The sequence below is a fragment of the Clarias gariepinus genome, chromosome 10 (genome assembly GCF_024256425.1).
Source record: "Clarias gariepinus isolate MV-2021 ecotype Netherlands chromosome 10, CGAR_prim_01v2, whole genome shotgun sequence".
In the NCBI taxonomy this organism is placed as follows: domain Eukaryota; kingdom Metazoa; phylum Chordata; class Actinopteri; order Siluriformes; family Clariidae; genus Clarias; species Clarias gariepinus.
In genome coordinates this window covers 30,897,610-30,912,203 of record NC_071109.1, presented here as the reverse complement: position 1 = coordinate 30,912,203, position 14,594 = coordinate 30,897,610, and the positions used below count along the sequence as shown (strand labels likewise).

The window sequence follows — 14,594 nt, the reverse complement described above, 5'->3', positions numbered from 1 at the left end:
CTAAAAAAAAATCAGATATGTGTGTTCAGACAGACCCCCCCCACCCCCCCCCCCCCCCCCAGCCAAAAAAAAAGAACGGAATTGAGCCACTTCCTTGATATACAATATCGTGTTTCATTTCTTTTAGCACATTCCTGTTATGGAGTGTGATGGCGGCTTCGTGGTTAGCACTGCTGCGTTGCACTTCCAAAAATGGGGGTTTGACTTGTTCTTTCTGTGTTTCCTCCAGGTGTTCTAGTTTCTCCGTCCAAAGATATCCAAAGCAATGCTTTTCTAAATTTTCTGATGTGCAGTTTGCATCTTGCATTAGAATTGCCCGTAGTGTACAAATGGTGCGCGTGACCCCAATCCCGAGTCCCTGATGTGAAAACTCAGTCAGAGTCAGAGACAGAAAAGGAGAGCTGGTGGTAAGAGAATGACTTTTCACAGCAGCTTTCGTGTAGGCGAGACCAGGAACTAACTTATATCCAAGTGGCTAGAAGGGAATAACGTGTATAATTATAAAGATAATCAACTTCAGGATTAAACCTATAGTAATATGCACTGGAGCATCACACGCCTCCTAGTGCTTTATTCCTTATTTAACACAGACCCCAGACTCTGACGCCAAAACCCGCACGTCTGCACAACGTCTATCTGACAGCTCTTTCTCACACACACAACTTGAAATCCACACCCGCTCTCCCCAGCATCATTTGACGGCTTATTAGAGCATGCTTTTACACTTTTAAAGAATCCCCCGTTTGCGCAGCTCACGACCGGAACCGCGTGGGACATGACTCCTCGCTCAGCTCATAGGAGAAAAACCGACGTTTTACAAACAAAGCAGGCTCAGTCAAGTGGTTAATTAACTGTTTTTTTTTTCTTGTGAAATCAAACAAAAGTCTATTATCTAGTCGTTCCGCAATTTAATGCTTGGAAAACTATAGTGCCTCGCAAGGTGAAAAAACACCATCTGCATCCACATTATTATTGTCTTATTATTGCAAAATAGCCTGAAGGGAGTCTCGCATACTGTACACCCGCCGTGACGTATCATACTCGCTGATGAAACCTTTCTCCTGGGATATTACCTTTCAAAAAACAAGTGCGCTTCAATGTTAAAAATACGAGTGTGTCTAATTTAGGGAGAGTTTAGTGCTTTAGCCTGGTTAAGCCGTAGACACACTGGTCTCAGGACGCATGAGCTGTGATTGGACTGCCTGCTTCACGTCTGAGATGCCGGCCTCCCAGGAACTCCTGCAATGGCCCAAACATGTTGAAATGGCTTGGAGTGAGGTCAGGAGTGTAAATAACTTCTAGCCGAGTTCCTGTGGTGCAGTGAGCAGTATGTGCATGTGCATTGTCCTGCAAAAAAACGCCTTTGATGATCAAACCAGGGTGTTTTTTCCATTAGCTATTAAAAGTTTAGTGAGAAAACTTTCTACCTTAATGATACAGTATCCAAAGGGATAAGAGCATTAGTGTAGCAGTTGATTATAATGAGAAATAGAAGGTATAGCGTTATTCCGGTACAGGGTTGGGGAGTCCTGGAGCCAATCTTGGGGAACTAGATAGGTGGGGTACATCACAGCCCACAACCATACACACATTCACACACTATGGGCAGCTGTTGGAGGAAACCGGAGTATCCCGAGGAAACTATCAAACCATTAATTTACTGTTAGGGAAATGGGAATCTGCCAAAATTGATCAGGATATTTATTATTATTAATTCTTTAATAAAAGAAAAAATGAGGGCGTGGCAGGGGGGAAAAATTAGGAACTTAGCAGAAATGTATAAACGTTGCCGTGACAACCCTGCTGTAGATACGGCACGATCGTTCAGATCATCTCGTTATTCTCTTTTTACGAAGGGATATCATTACACTTATTTTTAAACGTCCACCCAGCCCTAGTGCATGACAGAACCTGATTACGATAATGATAATAATATCCAATTTAAACGCGAATGACTATATCCTGAAGACAGTGTCATCTCGCAGTCCACGAGAAACGCCCTGGTTAAAAAAAAAAGTGCAAGGAGCATAATAACAGTGTCTCCAGCTTTAACTACAGGTCAGTCTGGGAGTTTACTATAATTAACATGAACATCAAGGCTGTAGGGCTGTTAGTGAAACAGACTTGATGCTGCCTAGAACGAAAGCACAGCGTCCAGCTGTGTGTGTGTGTGTGTGTGAATGAATGTAGAAGGTGAGACCACAGCGTTTGGGCGTCACACACTGCACATCTGTTTCCAGGCAGAAGCGGGAGCTTAAAGTCTTAACGTCTCCCTCACAGCTGGTGGGCCGACAAAACAAACCACTGTTTTACTATAACGTGGAGCTCCAGTAACACAAAACACAAAGAACAGAAATGAATCGACACACACACACCTTATGAGTCACTGGACGGGAATAAGCAACCCTGAAGAACTCTGAAGATGAGGAATTGTAGAGGACGTGCGTGAGGCTTTCTATACAGAAACAGAAATGACAAGCGCTGGTTAAAACTCTGGCCATGTTTCATAGCATGAGGAATGGGTGAGGGGCTTCCTGTAAAGACACAAAGGAGCCATCCACCCATTCACCCACGAAAAATTCCGTCAAATGCGAGCAGCAGTAGGGAAACATGATGCAATACGAGTCAAGAGCTTTAATCCCGGCGTGCGTAAGCGTACCCAGGCTCACCTCGGCTCGGCACCACCCACCCGTACTTCACTCCGGAACGGTGCGACGCTCAGACCTTAATGAGAAGCAGATTTTTTTTGCTTTGTCTGAAATATAAACTCACTTATTCCCATTTTCTATACAACAGTATAGTTGATTTTACAGTCAAAATGGGACTTCGATAAAATTTTTTGTGAACGAAGGTGTAAAACCGGTCGACGATTACAGAAGATTTCGAGCATAGTATGGTGATGAGACCAAAATATTTGAATGGTGTGTCCATGAATAACGAACCCAGCCGGGTGGCTTGGAGCCCATCTGATTTTAGAAAATCCCAAGTCGCCCTGGTCGCCAGCTTTCGGAAGAGACGCATCTGTTTTTGTGATGTGAACTGTACATACAATCATTCACAAACACCACTTGCACGTTACTGGAACCCAACTGGAAGTTTCTGCCACATCTTCTGACCTCGATCCAAGCCATTTTCCACATGTTAAAGGAGTTCCTGGGAGGCCGGCGTTTTAGACAGTCGGATCAAGCCTCAGCCATACTGAGATAACTGTCTACACTGATGGTGTCCAAGCACTAGTGAAACACTGAAGGATAAGTGCATTAGTGTTGCAAGACATTATATAGAGAAATAAACACTTCGCTTGGTGTTCCACTTCATTATTAGATTAGCAAATGAGCTGTTGCCATAGAAACAATCACGTATAAGAATGAGTGTGTTCGTAAGTTGCTGTTACGGAAAATTAATCAACGCTGATCAGAATGGTTCCTGGTTTGGTTACTTTAATGGGAACTCTTTAAAAGCAGGTCTGGAACACAACAGTCCAACAACTACTGTATTACATCATAAACAGTACATGCAGGTACCTGACAATCCAAACACAGCTGTGTGTGCGCGCATGTGTGTGTGTTTTAAAGCAAAGGGTTAAATTAAAGCTTTCAACTTCACACACTGAATCAACACCCTAGTTTGAGCCTTCCCGCTCTGTGCATTAAACACGTTTTTTTTTCTTCCCCAGAACAATGGCAGAATTGAAAGCGCCATCGCGGCACTCAGTCATACTCGCTTAAATCACAGCCCCGACCGATCCTTTCACTGCGTTGTGCGCGTCTCGGATATCAAAGGTCCTCCGCTCCCCTCAAATAATGCACTTCCATCTCTTTCAGCCCGAGACATGAAAGTGAATCCCACACTACCCCCCCCTCGCACCCCCCCCCCCATATCATCGTTCTCACTCTTAGGCAGACTGCTTAAAAAGACAGTCCATCATAAACTTTCATTTCATCCCATGCCCTTTCTTCTTAAGCTCAGGCCGAGCATCCTGGCACGTACAGAAAGCATTTATTTTAGTTTATTCAGCTAAACGCCCGTGTTTACTTAGCAAGCTTTTCTCCCATCCTAGAGGCAACGTTGCTTTTGACGTCGCATATGACATGACTGAAATAGAGCGTCTGGACCAGTCTCTCATTATAAGAATACTTGATCTGACCGTTACGTGACATGAGGAGTTTCCGGACTGGAAATTGTACTTCCCGTTCCTGATTAGTAAACGTAGTGAGAAGAAACAACTCTCTCCTTACTTCAGATTCTCATTAGCCCTTAAAGCTCAAAGCGTTTTAGCCATTATTTGTTTTACTGTTTTTTTTTTTTTTTTTTTATAAACATATATATGGCTCAGTATTGTTCAGTACAGAGTGACGTATCTTTTTTTTCAGCACTAAATGGGCAATATGATGAGCTGCATTTTAGTCAATTTTAACCGACTACCCAAACGTGACTGGGCAAAAAATTTAAAAATAGGATACGTAGGCAAACCAGTAGCACAGGGTAAGAGAGGGGGGTAGTGACGGGTTACATTTACCTGAGAAACTTTAAAAAAAAATGTACTTCTATGAATAGTTTTACTGCACTATACTTTTTACTTTTACTTCAGTAGATTTGCGAAGAAGGAACGCTACTCTTACTCCGCTACATTCGGCTCCACTCGACTCGTTACTTTTCTAACCTTTTATTCTACACATTAGATACTCTTTGTTTTTGCCTGAGAAATTCAGCCGGCGGATCTACAGTACCATGTGACTGTGTTCCGCCAATCAGACTTAGCAACAATAATCACATGACTCCGTTCGACCAATCAGCCGCAATAACAATAATCACATGACCAAACAGAAACGCTGCTTAGCGAGAGAAATAATACCTTCAGCCGAGGTAGACAGCAAAAAAAGCATGATGCGGTTAGTTTAACTGTTTTATTTAATGTTGCAATGTTAACATATATAATGAGCAAATGAGCTAGAGGCAAAAAGTTTTTTATATTTGTTCTGCTGGATACAGTATATAGGAAAGTGGACTCTTGTACATGTTCTAATGTTATTTTCTATCTGCTGAGTCATTTGGAGGGCGACTGAATATACAGTACAGTATATCTAACACTGGAAATAGTTTACACTGTTCAAACGTACATATGTTACCTAGAGTAGGTGTTTGTTACAAAAGCTTTATGTTATAAAAAAGTGAGATTATGAAACTTGTGTTTCTTATTCCTTAAGTTGCTATTTTGTAAAGATATTTAGTTTTATTCATTTATTTTATTACATTTATTTTATTATTTGGAAATGTCTATTATTTATCACTGTGTCTGGCTGCTTACATAATTAAAAAAATAAATAAATCGGACATTACGATGAAACAGTTACTTTTACACTGTCAGTTAAAAGTGACCCAATTCCGGAAAACAGGAAAAAAACGCATATTTCGAGATCAGTTTCAGGCCTCCTTCATATGTGAAAATAAATCAGATATAAATCAGATATGTGCTAATGTGATTGTCGTGTAAACAGACAGATCGGATTTCCTGAAGCATTGTGTTCTCTTCGTCATTAAAACTGCGCCTTTCTTAGCGGTTTAATGACGTAATGTTATTCTCTGGTGGAAGCGCGTGTGGAATGATGACATCGCAGGTGGCATGGAAGAGGAAAAGGTCCCCCTGCCTTGTGTTAATGCTTATTTAGGCTAAATAACATTAAGAAATCAGTATTTGTTGAATGAAGCATATGCACAAACTGCAATTAGTTTTTTCTCTCCTCCTCTCGTTTCAAAACCATGGTGACGTTTCGTGAACTTTGCTATATCGCAGAGCTAGCGTCAAGCATATTTCACCTTCTTCCATCTTGGCTACTGTGTAGCGCAAGAACCTCCCTTTAAGATGGTATGGCAAGTGTAAATTTGTGTAAAGTGTAAAGTGTACGGCTACGTGACCTATCCCAAAACCCAAATGCACAATTTGTAGTCTGAAGCGTCCCTGTTACCACACACCAGCAAGGCTTCCATGTAATAGAATTATTGCAACCAATCCTATCTCAGAAGTTGGAATTTGTTGGAAAACATGGGAAGCCAAACCTAACCTCAAAGTTAGAGAAAAATACTTTTCATCTCCTTCTTCTGTTACATGTTTAACAGCGGGTATAACCGCTTTGCTTTAAATAATTTGGTGCATGTAAACATGCATTTTATAAGATCAGCGTCTATTTAAACACGTAAGCTGGAATTCCAAATGAGTCCATGTAAATATAACTAACTGATATGTAGCAAACAGGAAAGGAAATAAAAAGGAGGTTATCACCAGTTAATTTGTTTCCTTTTGAATGATGAGAAAGACTGGCTGCTGCTTGTTCACGGACACGGCAGGGGTGTGTGTGTGTGTGTGTGTGTGTATAGGGGGGAGACATGATTCGGAGAAAGTGCGTTACGTAGGCAGAGGCAAGAAATAAACAGTTGGTCGAGGCACTGAGGAACAGAGAACCTGCCAGGTTTCCCACACACACGCCTGTCATTACCGACGCCGTCCTGCCCTACAGACGGCGTCTACGATTAAGTGGGTGAAACCGTCATTCAAAAAGAACGTACCTGAATGCTTCCCAAAACTGTTCAGAGGAGAAGGAAGTCAGATGAGCTTTCCAGTAGCTACTTAATGGTTAGACTTGAAAAAAAATAAAATGATAAAAAAACTTAGCAAGTGATATAAGATTAAAGTAAACTGGATCTAAGATTAGTGAGATAATTCCTGGTCAAATGTTACGAAACGAAAAATGTCTCATCTATAATTTTGCTAGTTTTTAGGAATTTATTTCTTAAGAGAGGCAAAATGATCTATGATAATGTTCTTATTAATAAAAAATCGAATTTTGTAAGGTCGAGTATCTTACGCCTCGTTTACACCAAGTTGTACTTCTCCCAACGTCAGATAAATACACTCCCTGTTCGCTAATCAGAAAGTAAATTACAGATGAGAAATCGAAAAAATTAGATTGGAAATTAACTTAATCCACTTCAGCGCTGTTATTTCAGCCATGAAGATGTTCATTAACGCCAGTAAAAATATTCAGTTTAGCTTTTCTAATTAACATCCATCAGTGCAGGTGTTTGTTTACATTGAGACAGTAGCGCATTAGTAAATTATTTTAAAGTAGATTATTAAATCCGGCACATAACTGTTTATAACATCTAATGTAACTAGTACTAAAAACTAGTTACTAGTTACATTAAATTCTGTCCAGACAGTTTTGGGTGAAGCTGCGACAAAATCTGGCTGGACAGACACGAATACAGACAGACAGACAGATAAATCTTCTGAGACTGGTTTCGGTTCCTCCAATAAAAGTAAAGATATCAGTTGTGACTAATGTACATATACATTAAGCTTATTTTTAATCAAATTTGCAAAAATATCTTGTTCTATTGGCACATTTTTTTTTTGCTAGTTTTAGAAATTAATTCTAAAAAGAAGCAAAATTCTCAAAATTTTTGTTGTAACATTTGACATTTAAATTATTTTAAACTTTTTAAAAGACATTACAGAGAAGTTTGGCTAAATTCAAGAATATTTCACTTGCTAGTTTGTCTTTTTTTTTTTTGCAGTACAGGCTAGGTTTATAGACTAAAAGGCTGTTCTCTGTCAAAAATCTTCCTTAATCCTGTAAATCCATGAAGCCTAATTTCCCAGGCTTAATCCACGACTAAAACCCACTCTTGTACATTTACATACAGGCAACACATTTACATTTTAATCCATTAGTGTAGTAACATTAGTAGTATGTTAATTACTTTCCTGTGTTACCCACAATACCATGTGACTACCTGCTGATGGTGGTATAAGTGAGAATCAGCCCTTTCTTAGTCTCGTGGCATGACTCGGTGCATGGCGTTCTGACACCTTGAGTCCAACGTCTCCACTTAAAAAAATAAAAAAGCTCCCTCTCTTTTGTGTGTGACAAATAACAAAAGTACTGCATCTTATCAACATACTTTCTAAGCACGTCAGAAATATTCACTGTGCTTTAAAGTGGAGTCTTTGCTCAAACACCACTTGATAACTTTCAAGGAAAGGACTTGAGATGCTGCGCTGTGTGTGTAGGTGTGTGTAGGTGATGCACTAGAGCCAACTGACTGGCAGAACCTCAGTCATCTGGAGTCAGTCGCCTTGAGCGAGCCATTATGGAGCCACAGGCTGAGTTGACTCTGACCTCGAGATCGTAGGAGGGTTATGAAACATTTTTGTGCTTCCCAGACACATCGAAACTTTAAGCGAAACAGATAAAAACAAAGCTACAGCAGTTGATACGATGTGTTATAGTCACTCGATTAGGAAAATTACAGGACAAGGCCGTTTCTCGAATGTTGAGCAGACCTGGGGTTATGTGCAATGGCAGATACGATGAGCGGTGTAAATTACAACTGAATGCTTAAATGAAAGAAGAAAAAAAAAGATGGTTTAAACAGCTTGTTGGTTCGCATTTCACCATTACTGAAATCCTTTCAGGTTAACAACTTGGCATGATGCAACAAATTAACATTATTTTTTGCCTCCAATCCAATCCATTCATTCTTGCATGGTGACCTACATAAAAAAATTTTATAAAAGAATTTCGTGAAGGTGAATTTGTCAAAATTCTACAAACAAACAATATTAAAGATCAGGATGATCGCATTGATCGAATAACCAACAAAGTAATGCCACCAAAAAATTTAATATAGCTTTGCAGGACAAAAAAATCTTTTGAAAATCTTCTGAAAATACTCAGATTTTGTGAGAACATTGCTGGTCTTTTGCGTGTATAGGCAGTAGGGGCAAGACTTACTGGGGTCAGGGGTAGCTCAGTGATTAAAGCATTGGACTATGGTTCAGAAGGTCTCAGGTTCAAATCTCATGACCACCAAGTTGTCCCTGTTGGTCCCTTGAGCAAGGCCCTTAACCTTCAACTGCTCAGATGTATAATGAGATAAAAATGTAAGTCGCTCTGGATAAAGGTGTCCAAATGCCCAAATGTAAATACCACAACCAACTGGACTGGAGTGTGTAGTAGAAGGTTACATCTTAAAAAATATAGCTACTTGAAATAACAATAAACATTGGTGTTTTGAATGAAAATCGCATGCGAGTCAAATCAAATGAACAATTTACATATGACTCACAACATTATTTTGACATTCTCATGCTGGTTGGCCACAGCTGTATTCCGTATACATTACCAGCAAAGTGCATCCTCTCAAACTGGACAACAGGCGACGCAACCGACAGCCAAGCACAGCAAACTAATTAAATATACTCTCCCATTAAAAACAGACATATTCTTATACTGTATATTGGCAACAATCTGCTCTCTGGCAAAGAGAATCTCCATAAGACTGTAAGAAGGTGAAGTAACTGTCAGAGCCGTTAGAGCCAGGATTCACACCCCATGTTAGCAGTGCTGATATTTCTACATCTTTTACTTTTTGAGCATAGACACAGATATTTGAATCACTTTGGAGTGTCACTGCATTACGCCCCTACCACGCATGGTAATGAATTTAGTCAAAATTTTCCACGCATCAGAAATGATCAACACTGCAAAGATCATCTTGTTGTCTTAGCCATGGATGCAATTTAGATGTGTTCAGGGTGTGCACATGGCAATTACCATCATTTATTCATTGCTTTACAAGATTACCAACCCCCGGAGTGTAAAAAAAATAAATAAATAAAATAAAACTCTCCTTGCCCTCTAGGCTCAGATAAAAGGGTAAAGAATTTCCTTTCGGTTACATCATCTTAATCAGAAATACTCGCAGCCTGGAAGGTGTTCTGATTGGTAAAGTGAGACAGTTTTGTTTGGTAGCAATGAAAAAGACTTTTTATTAACGTCTGTATGTGTGCATGTTTGTGTGTATGGATATTAAAAGACTGCTTGTGCACAAGGATAAAGGTTTCTCAAAGCTCAGTCAGGAAGATGGGCCCAGAAATGAAGGTAAACAAACTGTCTACTAATGATGTATTCACCAACAGTAAAAACGAATTTTCCATTTTGACACCACATGTTATAAAAAAACATGAAAACATGCTTTTTTTCCCATTACATAAAGGAGTCAGATTTAAAATCTAGGTAATAGATCTTGTGAAAAAGCAGCTAGGATGGAGAGTCCTTTCATGGCTATTAATACACGCATGTCTAGACTTTCCGGTATAAAAATACTGTCCTGTGACTCATGATTTCTGCCCTGGAGGATGGAAATGTGAGCAAATGTAAAACCCACTGGTGAGGTGTGGTTCATTTAGGAAATCTGGTGACTTCACCAAAGGTGACTACACACACTTGACATCAAGTGTATCTTAGCATCTCCTGTGACTGACCAGTGCTTGCTAATTTCTTTTCGTTTACATTCAGAGGTGTTTCAGAAAACCCTGCTCATACGCCTATAAGTAATTTCTACAAGCCTGACCTGACTTGTGGAAATCCAAGATATTAAAAACAAATTGTGCAAACCTTATTTATCCTCTTTCGCATACACAAGCTCACACGCACCTACGATTGGCGTTTATTGGGTTATTAGAAATGACAAAGGAGAAAGAGTATGCCCCACCCAGCCAGACATCAGGGGCAGTTTTGCCTGGCAATGTGGGGCCGTGACATCTTCAGAATTTAATCTCAAATTTTATTATTTCATAAGATAAATCTATACACATTTAAAGGTTAATACACCATTTCAAGTCCTTTCACTTACTACACATTGTCCAAAAACACTAAATGGGTAAGTCTAACTACTGTTATATTTACTTAACCCATGTGTTCACTACCACACAATAAATGTTCTAATCATGGTTCATATTGGCAGCTGGAACAGAAAAAAAAAAAATCTGAAATGACCCACTGCACATCTGTGTTTTTTTCCAGAAACGTAAAAAACTTTCTCATACTTGGCAACTTTCTGTCCAGCAGGTGTTTGCAATCAGTCATAAGTGCAAATATATCACTGTTTTACAGAATATAGTTGTAGAAAGTTGGTATTTCACTACTTTTTGTAATATTTTCAATTGACCTTAATATAATAAGAGGATAAACAAATGCCACAAAAATGTAAAAAAAAATAAAAATAAAATAAAACATTACAACACTATAAATAGTTTTTTTTTTGTTCTGCTGAAAATTACATAAAAACCTGTTTTGTTTTGTTTTAGTATAGAAAAAGACAAACAGACTGTTCATCTCTTCGAAGACAGACGAGGACAGCCTGCATTTATCTCCTTAAGTTAAAATAAATACAGAGAGAAAAACCATGTCTACAAGCGGGATCGTTTAGATACCGTACAAAGAAAACCTTCATGCAGTTAATCTCAAAGTGATTTTCCTGTATAAAGGTCATACATTATTTATTATTTATTTAGTGAGAGTTTATATATTGTATTATTGAACAAATTTAAATAATGGGTCTTATAAAGCGGTCACTCAAGCTGGACTGTTGGAGTTTAGAAAGTCAGAGCTAAAGGGAAATACGGTGCCGCTACCTAAAGGTACAGCCAAGCCCGTGGTACTATAAGACCAACAATTACTTATGAATAGCTCTGTGATTCGCTAAGATGGTCTACTAATTCCTACACTTTTGGACTTTGATGTTGGATCTGTAAATTTGTAAGTATGCCGTTAAATTATTATTATTATTATTATTATCAAGGCCACTGGCAGCTCAGTGGTAGATGTTTCGCCATGCGGATGGCCCGGGTTCGATTCCCAGCCGGTGCCCAAACCCCCCAGCCGCTGGACGAAGTGCCGGTCCCAAGCCTGGATAAATGGGAGGGCTGCGTCATAAAGGCCATCCAGCGTAAAACCTGTGCCAAGTTGTTGTGCGGACTGGATATTCCGCTGTGACGACCCCAGCCGAAAGACATCTAATAAGCACTTAAATGCTGTCTAATTTGTGTTATTGATTGCTTAAATGCAATAATCATATTTTCTTGCCAACCCACTCCAATCCAGTAGGTGGCGGTATTACTGCCCAAGAAGACAAAAAAAAATTAAGAAATTATACATTTGCCATGCACGACTGCAACAAAGTTGGTATTTTCTGCGAAAGCTGTGGTATATTTTTAAGAAATTGTTCAATTTTAGTCTATTTAATATTTGCAAGTTTTCCTAAACAAGTGTGAATCGATTCTGAATCGAAGATTGTTCACTGATACAATGAACTGATCAGCAATATCGATTAAAACACACAACTCTGCGTTGTTACAAGGGACTTAGTTTTTGCTTTACTTTTTTGTTGTTTTTTTGTTCCTTTTTTGCTGCAGCCCTGTGTTTCTGTAATTCCTTGGTCAGCTATAATTGCTTATGATTGACTAAGCAACAACGCCACAAACAACAACAACATATAGATCTACGAAAACAGACATTGGACCTACGAAATACGAAGTTATAAAAAGTTGTAGCTCCACCATGAATTTTTCAAACATGCACATGCCAACAAGCTACTGATGACTAGGAGACCCCATGTTCTTACCGTAGGACTACTCACGACTGATTAGCAAATTCTTGGAAAATCATAGCAAAAATCATGAAAATAGGATCAAAACACTTAATCGATTCAAATCCATTTAATGTTTTTTGTTTTCTGCACCATTCTATGGAAACTCTAAGAGCGTTCTATGTGAAAATCCACTGACAAGCATGCGACGGTTAAAGTCATAAACATGACAAGTCTCCATTCTGATGTTTGATGCCAACATTAATGAAAACTCTCCACCTGTATGCGAAATGAAGTGGACAGTGTGTGTATGTTCATGAGATAGGATTGATGTGCTCTGTGGACTCTGTTGGGGGGGGGGGGGGGGGGGGGGTTGCTTGTCCTTCAAATAACCTTTTTTTGTTGTTAAATAAATAAAAACGACTTTGTGGATGAACTAGTAAGTGATCATCTTTAAGGGTCCCCCCCACCAAAAAACAAAAAAAAAAAACAAATGGCGGGTCGGTATTTTTTTTCCCTCTGTTGTGGAGGTGTAGAAAGAAAAGCAGAGGGAAAATAAAGAGATAAACTTTTGTCTACACTCCAGTTCTCCGAGCCTGAAGAAGCTGCTCACTTGCGCTACTTCTCCGCCTCGCAGATGCTGTTTGTACACAACAATCACCACTGCACTTCAACGCGTTACTAAAGCACGGAACGCGGCGTTTATTTCTGTGTGAAAGTTTTTAAGTTTCACGTTACTTACCGCTCGCGCTGCTCCTCCTCTGCGGCGCTTTTGAAGAAAATGGCAACGCGGGCTTTGAGGAGAGCAGAACTGAAGCGCGAGGGAGATCTCGTGCCCTCTCCGCGTGTCTGTGAGCTCCACAGCGGGGTCGTTTCTGCTCCCGAGCCGCACAGGGGCTGCGTTCAAAGCCGCACACGAACACACACACACACACTGAAACTGGTGTAGAACGCCACCTGTGGTCACTATGGTAACCTGAGGTGGACTGACTAAGCACACAGTAGTGGAGCGGGGTTTAACTCTGGAATAGTGAATATGAGTGAAAACAAACCCGTCAGAGCATGTATTGTGAAACACACACACACACACACACACACTCTCTCTCTCTCTCTCTCTGTGGGGGTCTGCCTCTCTCACTGTCTCAGCATGTGTATCTCTGTCTCTGCATCTGTCTCACGTTTTTCTCTCTGTCTCATCTGTCTGTCTCGCTCTCAAAATCTTTCTCAGTTTTTCCTCTCTCATTAAGTCTTTCTCACTGTGTCTCTGAATGTCTCAGTCTCTGTCCAGCCATCTGTCTCTCTCTCTCTCTGGTAATCTCCCTCACGTTTCTCTCTCTCATTCATGTTTCATTCTGTCTCTCTCTTCCTTTAACTCTGTCTCCATCTCTGTCTAACAATCCATCTGTCTCTCTCATTCCGTCTCTCCCCTTGTGACTCTGTCTCTCAATCTCTGTCCACCCATCCGTCTGTCTCTCTCACTTTTTCTACCTTCTCCCTCTGATTCCATCTGTTTCCACCTCTGTCCATCTGTCTGTCCGTCTCTCGTTCTCTGTCTCTTTCGCTCTCATTCTCTACCTCTCTCTGTCAGTTTGTTTGTCTCTCTCTCTATTTCTCTCTCACACACACAGTGAGTGTCACTAGCTCTGTCTAGGATTCATACTGTAGTTTCAAGTGCTTTTTTTCTGTTCTTGGGATGACAAATATGGGCCGTCGTATTGCCAAGGCATGGATACAGACATGTCAAAGTCAAAATATAATTACAGAAACAAATAGATATAAACTAATTTACATACATCAAAAAATACAGTCGAAAAGATGAAAAACATTATTATAATTATTATAATTATTAATGACAAAAATACAGTGAAAAAACATTAGTGATACCAAAAAAAAGGAAAAAAAAAATGAAGGCAAAAATTCAAGGCATGCGGCAGGGTAGACCATAGATGAGGTGCAAACTCATCGCAGGGCAAATACACATACATATAAACACTAACCGCATGTCTTTGGACAACGAACCCAGAGGAAACCCACCAAGCATGGGGAGAATGTGCAAACTCCACACACACACACACACACACAATGCAGAGATTCGAACCCTCATCCCTGGAGGCGTATTGTTACAGTGCATGCCACTCATCCACCGTGCTGCCTATATAATT

At 39.9% G+C, this 14,594-nt stretch overlaps 1 protein-coding gene across 1 annotated transcript in view; it reads right to left on the bottom strand.

Annotated features, from left to right (window-relative positions):
- Nucleotides 1-13,447, bottom strand: part of LOC128531244 (solute carrier family 45 member 3) — a 36,082-nt gene extending 22,635 nt beyond the window's left edge. The window contains exon 1 of the mRNA XM_053505019.1: nt 13,175-13,447. The gene's annotated coding sequence lies outside the window, so the exon portion shown is untranslated. The remainder of the gene's footprint in view (nt 1-13,174) is intronic.
- Nucleotides 13,448-14,594: the final 1,147 nt, after the last annotated feature.